Genomic DNA, 13,708 nt, shown 5'->3' on the forward strand with positions numbered 1-13,708 from the left:
TAGACGGGCAAACCAACTAGCCTTTAGAAGCCCCTCGTGGGTTCAATCTGGAAAACAGTGCAGGCAGTTGAACACGCTTAGCTTCTCCCGGATCCAGCGCAAAAACCAAGGCTTAGCGACACGAGCAGGGCGCCACGCAGGGAGGGCCCAGCCCCGAACCCCCAAAGCCTGGGCCAGAGCTTAGGAAAACGGTTCTGAAGGCGCATGTGGTTTTAAGGTAATAAGCTGTGCATTCATGTGACCGTCAGCCGGGGAGCCCGAGAGCTCAGGTCAGGAAGCCCTGGCACGACGCGGGAAAGGACGCCCCGCTGGGGGCAGCTATTTCTTCTCCCTCCTTCCCAAGGTGCCACGAGCCTGAAGGAGGCATCAGTCCTGCCGAGAAGACGAGCCACAGCTGTCTGAACTGGCAGGGAAGCCAGCAGGGGCCCAGCCCACCGGCTGCCCTGCATACTTGGCATGCTCTGCACCGGCCCCAGCACCTTTCCCAGACATCAGCCCCCACTCCAGGTGCATGGGAAACCTGAAAGCTCGCTTGGCATCAGTTTTATCAACTTTTGTTGCCGATCACTTGACAGGGGCCCAGAAGTTCATGGGTTAGGCTTGGACAGGGAAGGAATGTTATGAAACCACTGAGAAATAAGAGAGGAAGTTGGGTCTTTCACCTTGAGAGAAAGTAAGAATGGATAAGACAAAGGCTTGGCTCACAAGGCGCTGCTTGTTCAGGATCTTGTTTTCACAGGTGTGGGGCGGAAGCACGGCTGAGCAGGTAAGACCTGGGAATGGGCCCTTCCCTCCTCCCCCATGCAGTCAGGCACGGGGAACTCCGTTCTGGTGCAAGAACCATGGAACTCAGGAAGTGGATGTGGCTCAAGTGATTGGGCTCCTGCCTACCACAAGGGAGGTCCCTGGTTCTGTTACTGGTGCCTCCTTAAGAAGACAGAGAGCTGGTGCAATAGGCATGCACGGCAAGCTGACCCAACAAGAGACACGAGAAGAAAAACATAACAAGAGACGCAACAAAGCAGGGAATGGAGGTGGCTCAAGCAATTAGGCAGTTAGATGCCTCTCACATCAGAGGTCCCGGGTTCAGTTCCTGATGCTTCCTAAAGAAACAAGGAAGACAGACACAGCAAGTGCAAAAGCGAGGGGGCGGGGAGAAATAAATAAAACTTTTTAAAAAAGGCATGGCGCTCTAGGGTGCTGAGAAGCTTCCTTGAGCCCCATGTGAAGACGTGGCCCCACAATTTAACCAGTTGGATGTAAGATGCAAACAGCAAGGGCCCAGTGGCCGGGGGGAGTGGAGCTAAAGGATGAGCCGCAGCAGGACAGCTTTGCTGCACCGCTGCCCGAGGAGACTTTCTTTTTGTCTAACTTTTTTAAAAAAGACCTTATTTTGTAGAGCAGCTGTGAGTTTATAGAAAAACTATGCCGAAAGTACAGAGTTCCCACATAACCCCCACACAGTTTTCCCCGTGAGTAACATTTTGCACTGCTGTGGTTCCTTCATTACAACTGATGAACCAATTGATAATAACTTCTTATTGTTGTGTTATCAGAATGTGGGTGCAGTTGCGATGCCCTCCACCCCCCAGCAAAATCTCCCCAGCTCTGCCCCCGGGGAAATGCTCTAATCCAGCAGTTCCCCCGTCCCCTCCTCCTGGAGCGGCAGGGAGGACTCGGTGCCCTGCGGACCTCGGCGCCGGCACAGCCTGCCGCCCTCCGGCGCACCGTTAGTCAGGTGCCAGGGAAACGCAAACGGGTGTTTACACATCAGTGGTAGAGGGTGGCTGCCAAGGTTAGACCTGGAGAGAGAAGGAAGGTTATGAAACGGCTGAGAAATAAGAGAGGAGTTGGGCCTTTGACCTTGAGAGAAAGAAAGAATGAGAAAGAGCATGGGGTGAAGAGCTGGGGTTGGCACATCTGCCCCAAAGGGAATCAAGTACAGGGAACGGCCCCCGAGAGGACCAGTGGTCACAGGCCTGGGGCAGGGCCAGGGCTGAGGCCGCTGGGGAGGCTGGCTCCGGGGAAGGAGCAGCGAGGACGAGCTCCCCTTCTCTGGCCCTCTGCAGCCTCTACCCCTGGACCTGTCCTGCCGTCACTGAGGGGGCTAGGGAGGTCTCCACTGGCACCTCTTTCCAGACCAGCAGGTAACAGGGCACCGGGCTCAGCCCACGTGTTTGAGAATGAGACTTGCTTACGGTGAAAGGGACATTGTCCGCGACGCCCCAAAGCCTGCTTCGAGGCATGTCCTTAGAAAGTGCACTATTTTGAATTCAGAAATGAAGTCAAGTTGGGAAGTATGAGCCATTAAGTTATTTTATTTTCAGGAGGTACCGGGAATTGAACCCAGCACCTCCTACATGGGAACTGGGTGCTCAACCACTGAGATACTTCCGCTCCCTTGCAGTTAAGTTTTTAAGTCATTTGTATAGTGCTATATAATTTAAAACACAGTGTTCCATGCTTTACCCACTCGTTTTTTGCAATAACCGCACTAGGTCCATTTTATGGAGGATGAAACTGCAGCCTTGAAAGATTTGAAGAAGGTCATAGAGCTAACAAGTGCCATCAGGCTTCCTGATTGTGCGTGGTTTTTTGTTTGTTTTGTTTTAATTGTCTTTTTTTTTTTTAAAGATACATAGATCACCAAAAATGTTACATTAAAAAATAAGAGTTCCCATACACCCCACCCCCACCTGCCTGATTGTGCGGTTTTGTTGTGTTTACTTCCTCACCCAGCACCCCATTTTTTCAGTCTTTTTCATATCATAAAGCTCTGCCTGCAACCTGTGAATGGGTGCCGGGCAGCAACAAGCCTCTTAAAATTATATGCAGGATTTGCATGAAAGTGCGCATGTGCTCTTTCTCTGAGAAGGACGTCCATAGTTTGAGCAGATTCACGGATGTTTCATGACACGCAAAAAGACTGAACTGCATTGATAAAAGGAAAATCCGTTTTGCTGTTTTCCTCCGCATCCAGCACCTACCCCCAGGCACACCAGAGCCATGATAAACCCATATTAAGGTGTTATCACAGATACAGCAACGTCAAAACTAAGCCCTTCAGAACTGTTCCAAATCGTTGGCATTAGGCTGCCTGAAGCATTCAGATTAACTGAACCTTCGCTTGGACCTGAATGCTGTGGCTCTTTCGTAGACATAAATTCAGTTCTCTCTTGTCCTCGCTGTTCTGTTTCTTTTACTTCTCATTCCCATGCAGCCCAGGGGAGGGGGCCCGGCAGACCGGCAGGAGAGAACTTTTCCAGACCTCATGAGAGGCCCTCCAGGCCCTTTCCCATCTAGAGGCCTAGGTTTTCCCCAGTGTGGCCATGGGCTTTCCTGAATTTGGCCCTAACTCTAGGCCTAGTACATGAACCAAAAGAACTGCATGGAGTGGAGAGGTCTTCTTAATGCTCTGAACATTGTAGGACCCGACACGATCACAGGAGCGGTGGCAGCCCTCTTGCAGGGAGCAGCCTCATGAGGACTGATGAGCGAAAACACAGGAAATTCCTGGGTCTCTGATGATGTTAAGATATCGAATTAGCTGACCCTGGATCTGCCCTCCCACTAATTTCCATGTTAAGTGATATGAGGGAAAAATCCCCTCATTGCTTTTAAGCCATTTTTGAATTGAGTTGACAGTACTTGCTGGCAAAATCATCCTAACTAATATAGACCCCATGCCATGAAAATATCTTCTTTGGAATATCTTAAAATAAGGTCATTTTGCTATTTTTGAGATGGACACATCTTATGGGGAAAAAAAAACCAGCCAATAAAACTGGGTGACTGGACAAAATATAAGGAATCCTGTAAGGTCTCACTGGTTCACTTATATAATCCCAAACTACATCTATTAGATGGGACTTTTGAGAAAATTTAGGTGATTTTTAAACTCTTACCAATAGATCCCCTACAGTTATGCAGGGATACTTTTGGAACCCATAAATATTTTATTCAAATTCATCTAGAATTCTGCTTTACAATAAAAAAATTCTCCATTTTTTTTAAAAAAACACAAATGCTTCACACATGAAACATTTACATACTAGAGACAAGCAGTGTATTAAATTGTGCTTACAGGTTTATATGTTTTTGTGTATACAGTTTTTGCCATAGTTATTTTGTAAATATTCATTGATTCAGAATATTGCAGCAATGCTAGTCCTTTATTATTATTTTTTTTTTAGAGCAGGTCTTCTCCATCGGTTTACATAAAACACTACGTATGAATATTAAATATAGTACCCAAAGGCCTTGTGAAATTCAATGCCAGGTAAAATCTACACTTGCTCAGCACCTTGTATCATCACAGTATAATAATTAGTTTTAAAATAATAATCTGACAAGCATTATGGTGCAATGATTATGTCACATTGCAGATAGTTTCAGTACTTATTGTAAGAGCTGAATGCTTCTTTCTTCCTTCTGAAAGGCCAAAGAAGCTCACCTTGGCAAGATGACGCTACTGGGTTAATTCTAGATAATTGGTCATCAACGACATTAAATCTAAAATATGTCTTCAATGTCCCAAGCAAAATAAACTTGTCTGCTTTAATGTCAGAGTAAATACCTGGCAGAGATAGGCTTGGAATCCTGGGGCATCACTGACCATCTCAGAATTGTTGGCAGTTGTGCCCGCCACTGCCTGAAGGTCTTGTCCGTGTCTGTTGATATAAATCACCCAAGGAATAGGGGTAATAGAAATAGGCACCATTGATGTGCCCATTTCATACATTAGGACACCAAGACCGAGGCACTCAGCCAGTGAGTGGTCATCCCAGGATTTGAACCCACGAAGTCTGCCTCTAGAATCTGGACTTATTCACTACCTTATATTTTCCTTTCAGCAATGAAGATTGCATTGATTGAAGAGCCTGTTTTTTGACTCCTTTCCTTCAGACTGGACATTTCATTTGCCAGCTAAGGAAGGAGTTGTTCTTTTTTCTTATTTTTATTTTTTTATTAAATTGTCTTTTTTTTTAAAGGTACATAGATCACCAAAAATGTTACATTAGAAAATATAACAGGTTTCCATACACTCCACACCCTACCCCGCCCCCCCCGCTCCTCCCACATGAACAACCTCTTTCATCAGTGTGGCACATTAATTGCATTTGGTGAATACATTTTGGAGCACTGCTGCACAGCACGGATAATAGTTTACATTGTAGTTTACACTCTCCCCCAGTCCATTCAATGGGTTATGACAGGATATATAACATCCTGCATCTGTCCCTGCAATATCCTTTAGGACAACTCCAAACCCCGAAAATGCCCCCACATCTCATCTCTTCTTCCCTCTCCCTGCCCTCAGCAATTCCCATGGCCACTGTCTCCACATCAGCGCTGCAGTTTCTTCCATTACTAGTCACAATCGTTCTATAGCAGAACACCAGTAAGTTCACTCATCCATATTAGGGATTTTTTTCTGACACTCCTCTTTCCAACTTTCAGACCTGAAATTGTAGGATAAACAAATGACACTTTTTGTGACTTGGGGTTTTCCCAATCCTGCGCAACTAAAACAAAACGGAGAAGTGTGTGGAACAATGAAGCTGAGATAAGACCGCAGCTGTCGCTGTTCAAGCCAGTGGGAAAGACGCTGCCACGGGCCGTGAGCCCACTGAGGGGAGCTGGTGAGAAGATGGGGCGCATCGTAACTGGGGTGCGAATGGTCAGGGAGGAAGGGAGGTGGTGAAATGGGAAGAGGCTCCCGAAACACAAGAGGGAACCCTCAAGTGGCACCACAAGGGCGAAGACTTGGAAATAGGTTTGGAAAAATTGCGAGTCTTTTGTGCATCTTCTAGAACACAATGTCATGGGAAGGAATAATGAGAGAAGAGCCTGGAGAGTTTGGCTTTTATTCGAACTTTTATGGTGGTCTGCATACAAAACTGCATTTTGAAATAATCACAAACTTACAGGTCAACTGCAAAAATAATACAAACTCCAGACCAAGAACCCTGACATACCCAGATCCACAAACTTGTAAGGTTTCACTGCATTTTCCATATCATTCTACCTAGCTCTCTAGCTCTCTATCTGATTTCTAGATATTTGAGAGTAGGTTGTATACATCATGTTCCTTGACTACTTCATACTTTCATGAACATTTCCTGAGACCAAAGATATCCACCTGTAACTCCCATAAGTACAGTCAAGTTAAAAAAATTTAATATTGGTATAACGCTCACAGTCTGTACTCCAATTTTTCATGTCCCAATGATGTCCTTTAGGGCATTTTCCTCCTCTATTATTAGATCCAGTGCAGGATCGTGTGTTGCGTTTACTTGTTATTGTCTCTCTAGCCTCACTCTTTTTCATTTTTTAAGTTGTGGGAACTCCATGCCGCCTCCATCACGCCCAAGCACCCGGGTCAGTGGGCGTCATCACAGTCACAGTGCTGTGCTGCCCTCACCACCGTCCATCACCAGGACTTTCCCATGACCCCACACAGAAACCCAGCACCCATTGGGCATCAACACCCCCTTCTCCCTCCTTGTTTGTTTTTTTAAACAAATTTCCATTCTCCTTCCCCCGTATCACGGGCTAGAAGCCTGCCAGGCTACAGGCCTCCAGGGTTCTGAGCACCGTTACCCTCCCGTCAATGACATGCGCTCATTTAAGATCTGGGAGACGGGAACTGGAAGCAAGCCTTGTCATTCTCTCCCCGGAAGTGGCTTGCAGATGCTTGTGCTTTGGCAGAAACGAGGAAACGCCGTGTTCTCAGAGCACCCGTCAGCCAACCCTCTCCCTGCTCCAGGGCCGCTGCGGTCCTCCGAGGTGGTTTCTTGCGTTTCTGGACCGGGGTGGCAGCGGCAGCTTTCTGATTTTCAGGACCACAGCTTCAGTGGTGAGCCTAAAACCTGGTGGCAGCTTCCGCCAGCTCCCCGTTCCTGCCCTCCCAACAGCTGTATAAGCACCGAATCCCCTCGATTACATCTCTCTGCTGGAAATACCAAGCGCAGCTTCTTTTTTCCTGATTGAACTTTGACTGATCCACAGCAACAAAAATGAAGGAAAGGGACAAAGCTGTCCTTATTTGCAGTCAATTTAACTCCTAGAAAATCCAAGAGACTCTACGTTTAGGGTATTAAAAACAAAAGGAAAGTTCAGCAATGTTGTGGGATACAAGGCCCACCCAGAAAAAAGTCACACAGGCAGAAGCTGGGATTTTTTAATTTTGATTTTTTTAAATTTATTTTGAGGTACCGGGGGCCAGGGATTGAATCTGGGACCTCATATGTGGGAAGCTGGCGCTCAACCACTGAGCCACACCGGCTTCCCTGAGTAGGTTTTTTTTTTTAAGATTTATTTTATTTCTCTTCCCTTCCCCCGCCCCCCCCCAGGTGTCTGCTCTCTCTGTCCTTTCGCTGTGTGTTCTTCTGTGTCCACTTGCATTCTTGTCAGCTACACCAAGAATCTCTGTCTCTTTTTGTTGCATCATCTTACTGCGGCCCCACTCCTGGGCAGGCTGCACTTTCTTTCGCGCTGGGCGGCTCTCCTTATGGGCGCACTCCTTGCGCGTGGGGCTCCCCTACGCGGGGACACCCCTGCGTGTCAGGGCACTCCTTGCGCGCATCAGCACTGCGCATGGGCCAGCTCCACACGGATCAGGAGGCCCTGAGTTTGAACTTTGGACCTCCCATGTGGTAGGCGGATGCTCTATCAGGTGAGCCAAATCCGCTTCCCCTGGGTAGGTTTTTTCATTTGCTTTGCTTGTTGTTTGTTTTTATTTTTTCAGGAGGCATCGGAAACTGAACCCAGGACCTTCCTTGTGGGAGGCGGGTGCTCAACCACTTGAGCCACATCCGCTCCCCATCCTCGATTCTTTCTCTCCTCATCTCTGAAGTCTAATCAATCACCAAACCCTGTTGATTTCATCGACTCAGTATTTCTAAATTGCATCGATAGCCCGCTGGCACCACTCCAAACCAGGCCACCCTCACTTCTCCCTTAGATTGCCATCCCAGCCTGCTGCCTGCTCTTCCTGAACGCAGTTTCACCCTCTTGCATTCCTCACTGTGGAATGGAAATGGTCTTTCTAAAACCATTTAGATCCAGGCACTCGCCTGCTTCAAGACTCCCCATTGCTCCTGGGAATGACATTGAACTTCCAGCCGTGCTCTCCAGGGCCCTTCCCGACCTGCCCCTCCTGTCTTTATAGTTCTGTTTCCCACCACACCATACTTCCTGTTCGAGAGCTGCAGCTGTGCCCTGGTTCACTCTCGTTCTCACCTTCTCCTTAGCCCCTCTGTACCCCTTTAAGCTCGTCATCCTCCTTCCGGGTTTGATTGGGTCTCACTTCCTCTGGCCTCCTGAGTGAGGTCAGCAGTCCTGCTAAGAGCTCTCCTAATGCTCTGTAGCCTCCGGCCCCATCCTGGCACTCACGCAATGTTTTTGGTACTGCTTGCTTAGTTGTCACTCTGCCCCAGCAGATGGTGAGCTCCAGAGAGTATGGGAGTGCGTGACCATTGCTGACACGTTAGGTGCTCGCAACAGCAGGTGCTGAAAGTAGTAGGTGCCTGTTATTTACTGAAAATAAATCTAGACCCTTCAAAGACATCGGGGTGAGGGGTGGCGGGGCAGGGGGAGAGGGTGGGCTGGGACAAAGGCCTGCTGATGGGCTGGGGTCTTGCACAAGCTACCACCCACAACCATGGCGGAGCTCACTTGCATCTCAGGAGACTCCAAGCACGTTATTTCCAACTTCAGAACCAAAAGTCCTTGGGGTGTCCCTGGGATACCGTGAAAATGAGGGAGATGGAGAATAACAGCCACGACTATTCACCGAGCCCCACAGAGTGTCGGGCATGCTGGGGAATGGAACTCACTCCTCAAGGAAGCGTCACAGTCTCCTTATGAGGTAGGATGTATTATTTTCCTTAGTTATTGATGAGGGACAAGAGTCCTAGAGAAGGTAAATAACCTGCTCAAAGCCATAACTCGGTGAGGCACTGAACCAGGGATATTTTTTTTCACATGCTACCCAGAAACCTGGGTTGAAGCCTGGGGTATATTTATGTGAGAGAACCTTTTTCCAGGTTGTCATTCCATTCATATAAATTAGATCACACTATACACAACCGTTCAACACATAGTAGAGCCACACTCTCTGCCAACTGCTGCCCTAGGCACCGAGAATGGAGCAGGAAGCAAAACAGGCAGAAATGTGTAGTTCCCAAACTTCCTTCATTCGCTTTCAAGATGTTTTTAGAGTTTTGCGTGTCAGTCAATGTATGCCATTTTCCTTCTTTTTTAAGCATTGAATCCTTTCGAATAGAGAGGAAGTAATTAAATAAATTCCTCCCCTATTGAAGATCACTTATGTTATTCCCAGCTTTTTAATAGTTTAAGCAATACTGCAGGGAACAGCCTTACATTTATAGATATGGATATGGATAAAGTTATCAATTATCTATTGATATGGCTAAAAATATAGATATGTTTGTCCAGTTCGATGAAATTTCTGTAGTAGAATTGCTTGAGCTAAAGCTTATGTACTTTTTCATTTAGGGTAGATACTGCCAAATGACTCCCCCTCACCTTATCCCCAAGGCTGTAGCAATTGAAACTCCAACAGCACTGAAGAATATCCTTTTCCCTGTGCCCTCATTACAACAACACCCGTAGGCAGGCGGGCCAACCTTACGGTGAGGCTCTCTCTTCTTTTTTTTTAGGAGGTGCCACTGAGCTACCCCTACTCCCCTTACTTAAAAAAAATTATTTTTTAAATCATCTTTTAGTTTGCATGTCTCTGATTGCTGAGGTTGAGAATCTTTTCAGTGGTTTATTGCATATTTATATTTTCTCTCTGAGTAGCCTCTTTTCCTCTTTGGTTTTTTAACCTTTTCTTAATATTTTATAGGCATGCTTTAAATGGACTGTATATAAATTATCCGACTATTAGATAATGTCAAAAATGTTTTGTTTATAACAACTTATTAAGAAAGTTAATTTTCAAGGGAAGCAGACTTGGCCCAGTGGTTAGGGCGTCCGCCTACCACATGGGAGGTCCAAGGTTCAAGCCCCGGGCCTCCTTAACCCGTGTGGAGCTGGCCCATGCGCAGTGCTGATGCACGCAAGGAGTGCCCTGCCACGCAGGAGTGTCCCCTGCATAGGGGAGCCCCACGCGCAAGGAGTGCACCCCGTAAGGAGAGCCGCCCAGTGCAAAAGAAAGCGCAGCCTGCCCAGGAATGGTGCCGCACACACGGAGAGCTGACACAGCAAGATGACGCAACAAAGAGAAACACAGATCCTGTGCTGCTGATAAGGATAGAAGCAGTCACAGGAAAACACACAGCAAATGGACACAGAGAGCAGACAATGGGGGCGAGGGGAGTGGCGAGAGAAATAAATAAAAAATAAATCTTTAAAAAAAGTTTTTTTCAAACAACTGCTCTATCACTCAAAATGTCATTAAGATTTATGAAGTCAAATCAGTCCATCTCTTTCTTAATGGCTTTAGGGATTGGTGTTTTATTTAGCAAGGTCTTCCTTATTTCTAGATTAATTTTAACAAATTAAACATATATTTGTTGAGTGCTTTCTGTGTCAGTCGCTGGTCTAGGTGCAGGGTACACTAGTGAAAACTAGATTCTCCTATATTTTCTTCTATATTCTCTCCTTTTATGCATTATTATTATTATTATTATTTTACATTTAGGCCTTAATTCATTAGGAATTTGATTCAGGATATGTATGACTTACACTTTTTACAAAAGGAGAGACATTGTCTCAGCGCTATATACTGCCTTGTTCATCCTTTCCCCTATGATTTGAAATGATACCTCTAGCCAGTGCTAATTCCCACAGATGAATCTGTGTCTGAGCTTTCTTTTTAGTTCTACTGTTCTCAGTACCACCCTGTTTCAATTACCGTAAGCTTGTAGTATATATGATACCTTGTCGTACAAGATTTGGACACCCTTGTTCTTCATTTTTACTATTTTCTTGGCTATCCATGCAAAATAAATGAATTTTATAATCACGAAAGTTGACTAGAAACTTCTATTTTTTTTTTTTTACTTCTTTAGGTGACATCAGGGATTGAACCTGGGACCTCACACATGGGAAGCAGGCGCTCAAACACTGAGCTACACCTGCTCCACATCTATTGTAATTTTGTTTGGCATAATATTGTTTATAGTTTAATTTAGGGGAGAGTTGCTGTCTCTTTACAATGCTGGGTGTTTCTACACAAAAATCTGCTATGTCACTCTTTATTCAGGTCCTTTAACATGATCTTCAGTAAAATTCAACAGTTTCTTCATATAGGTCTTGCACATATCTTGTGAAATAAATTCCTAGGTCATTTCTAATTATCGTTAGTATGTGAAGGTATTTTTTTCTACCTTACCTTTACTAATTGGATATTATGGGTGTGCAGGAAAGCCATTAATTTTGCATGTTTTCTTGAAGAGTTCTAATATTTTTTTCAATTGGTGTTTCTTGAATTTTTCTAGGTAGAATATTATAAAAGCTAAAACTACATAGCACTTGTTCTTTGCCAGGCTTCTAAGTGCCTTGCATATATTAACTCTTTTAATTCTTACAATTGTGTTATAAGGCAGTCACTATTATTATACCTGTCTCACAACTGAGAGGTTAAGTGACTTGCCAAAGGTCACATACTCAGTGAATGCTCAGCCATGATTTGCCACCCTACAGTCATATTTTCCCATAATAATATTTTTTCCAGTAATAGATTTACCTCTTCTATATTATTTTACCCTTCCTTCCTTTCTTCCTTTCTTCCTTCCTTCTTTCCTTCCTTCCCTCCCTCCCTCCCTCCCTCCCTCCCTCCTTCCTTCCTTCCTTCCTTCCTTCCTTCCTTCCTTCCTCTTCCCTCCCTTCTTTCCCTCTCTTCCTTTCTTTCGTCATATTACATTGACCAAAACTCCTAGATTATAGTAGACTGGTGAGACAGGTTATTATAGGAAATGAGTGAGGGCTGGGGTACAAAATTTAGGGAAGTGTCCCAAAATTCAATAATCAAGGTAAATATAGATATATATTTTTAGGAGGTACCAGGTATTGAGCCCAGGACCTCCATGTGGGAAGCAGGGGCTCAACCACTGAGCTACATCCACTCCTGAATGAGAGTTGGCTTTTTTGTTTGTTTTTAGGAGGTTCTGGGGATTGAGCCCAGGACCTCTCTATGGGAAGCAGGTGCTCAACCACTTGAGCTACAGTTGCTCACCAAAGAAACTTAAAAAAAAAAAATTAATAGCCAAACTAGTGGATGTGGAGCAGTAGCTCAGTGTGGTTTTGATTTGATATTCCTTAATGACTAATGATGTTGAATTTGTTTTTTAGGATGTACTGGGATTGAGCCCAGGACTGTGTACATGCAAAGCAGGTGCTCAGCCACTGAGCTACATCTGCTCCCCAAAATATTTTAATGAATAGTAGAGTTGGAGACAAATGGAAAATTCAATAATACTGGTCCTGTTTTTATTTAAAATCTTTACATCATGGTCACCAAAGATGTTTTCATGTTAATTTTCTTTTAAGTGTTGCATCAAACTATGATTTATCTGGATTGCTGAGATTTGGGGCTCCTTTTCCGATTTTGCTCCAAGGTTAGTGCCTCATTCACCTAACTGTGGTCCCAGACACAGCTCAAACAGCTGGAGGGTGTTCTTCCAAACTCTGATGAGGAGTCTTCTTCTGTATCCTTGTTCAGAATAATGTTTGTTGTGGGCTTTTTCATGTATTCCTTACAAATTAAGGGTTTCCTTTTATTCCTGGCTTACTAAAAGCTCCTATTAAGGATGATCATTGAATTTTTTTTTTCCAGGAGGTACCAGGGATTGAATCAAGGACCTCATACATGGGAAACAGGCGCTCAACCACCGAGCTACGTCTGATCCCCATTGAATTTTTTTTTTTAAGGTACCAGGAGCTGGGGAGTGAACCCAGGACCTTGTGTGTGGCAAGCTGGCATTCAACCGCTTGAGCCACATCCACTCCCCCCACTGGATTTTTTTTCAAGATTTATTTATGTATTTATTTCTCCCCCCTCCCTCCATTGTCTGCTCTCTGTGTCCATTCCCCATGTGTTCTTCTGTGTCTGCTTGTATTCTCATCAGACGACTCCGGGAACAGATCCTGGGACCTTCCAGAGTGGGAAAGAGGTGCTCATTCTCTTGTGCCACCTCAGCTGCCTGGCCTGCTGCATCTTTCATTGTCTCTCCTCTGTGGCTGTTTTTGTTGTGTCATCGTGCTGCGCCAGCTCTCTGCGTGGGCCAGCGCTCCTGTGTGGGGAAGCAGGGCAGTGTTCCATGTGAGTCAGCTTGCCCTCACCAGGAGGCCCTGGGTATCGAACCCTGGACCTCCCATATGGGAGATGGGAGCCCAGCTGCTTGAGCCACATCTGCTCCTCCCTGTGGATTTTAATAAGTGCAGTTTTTAGCATCTGCCAAGATGATTGTCTTTGTTAAGTTTTGTCCTTTAATCTATGAACATAGTGAGTTACATGGATGACAATAGTTATCCACAATTTTTTATCAAAAATAAATAGTAAGCATCTTTATGGAGTCACTATTTTCTGTCATTTTGTCAATATTCTTAGGTCAATTTCTCAAAAATGGAATTAGTGGTTTGAGAGGTTTGCCATTTCATTTTAAACTTTTCCCAAATGGAGCAGTTTTAATCCCATTATCAATAGTGTAACTCAGCAGTCTTCCTTTACAGCAGT

The sequence above is a fragment of the Dasypus novemcinctus genome, chromosome 9 (genome assembly GCF_030445035.2).
Source record: "Dasypus novemcinctus isolate mDasNov1 chromosome 9, mDasNov1.1.hap2, whole genome shotgun sequence".
Classification (NCBI taxonomy): domain Eukaryota; kingdom Metazoa; phylum Chordata; class Mammalia; order Cingulata; family Dasypodidae; genus Dasypus; species Dasypus novemcinctus.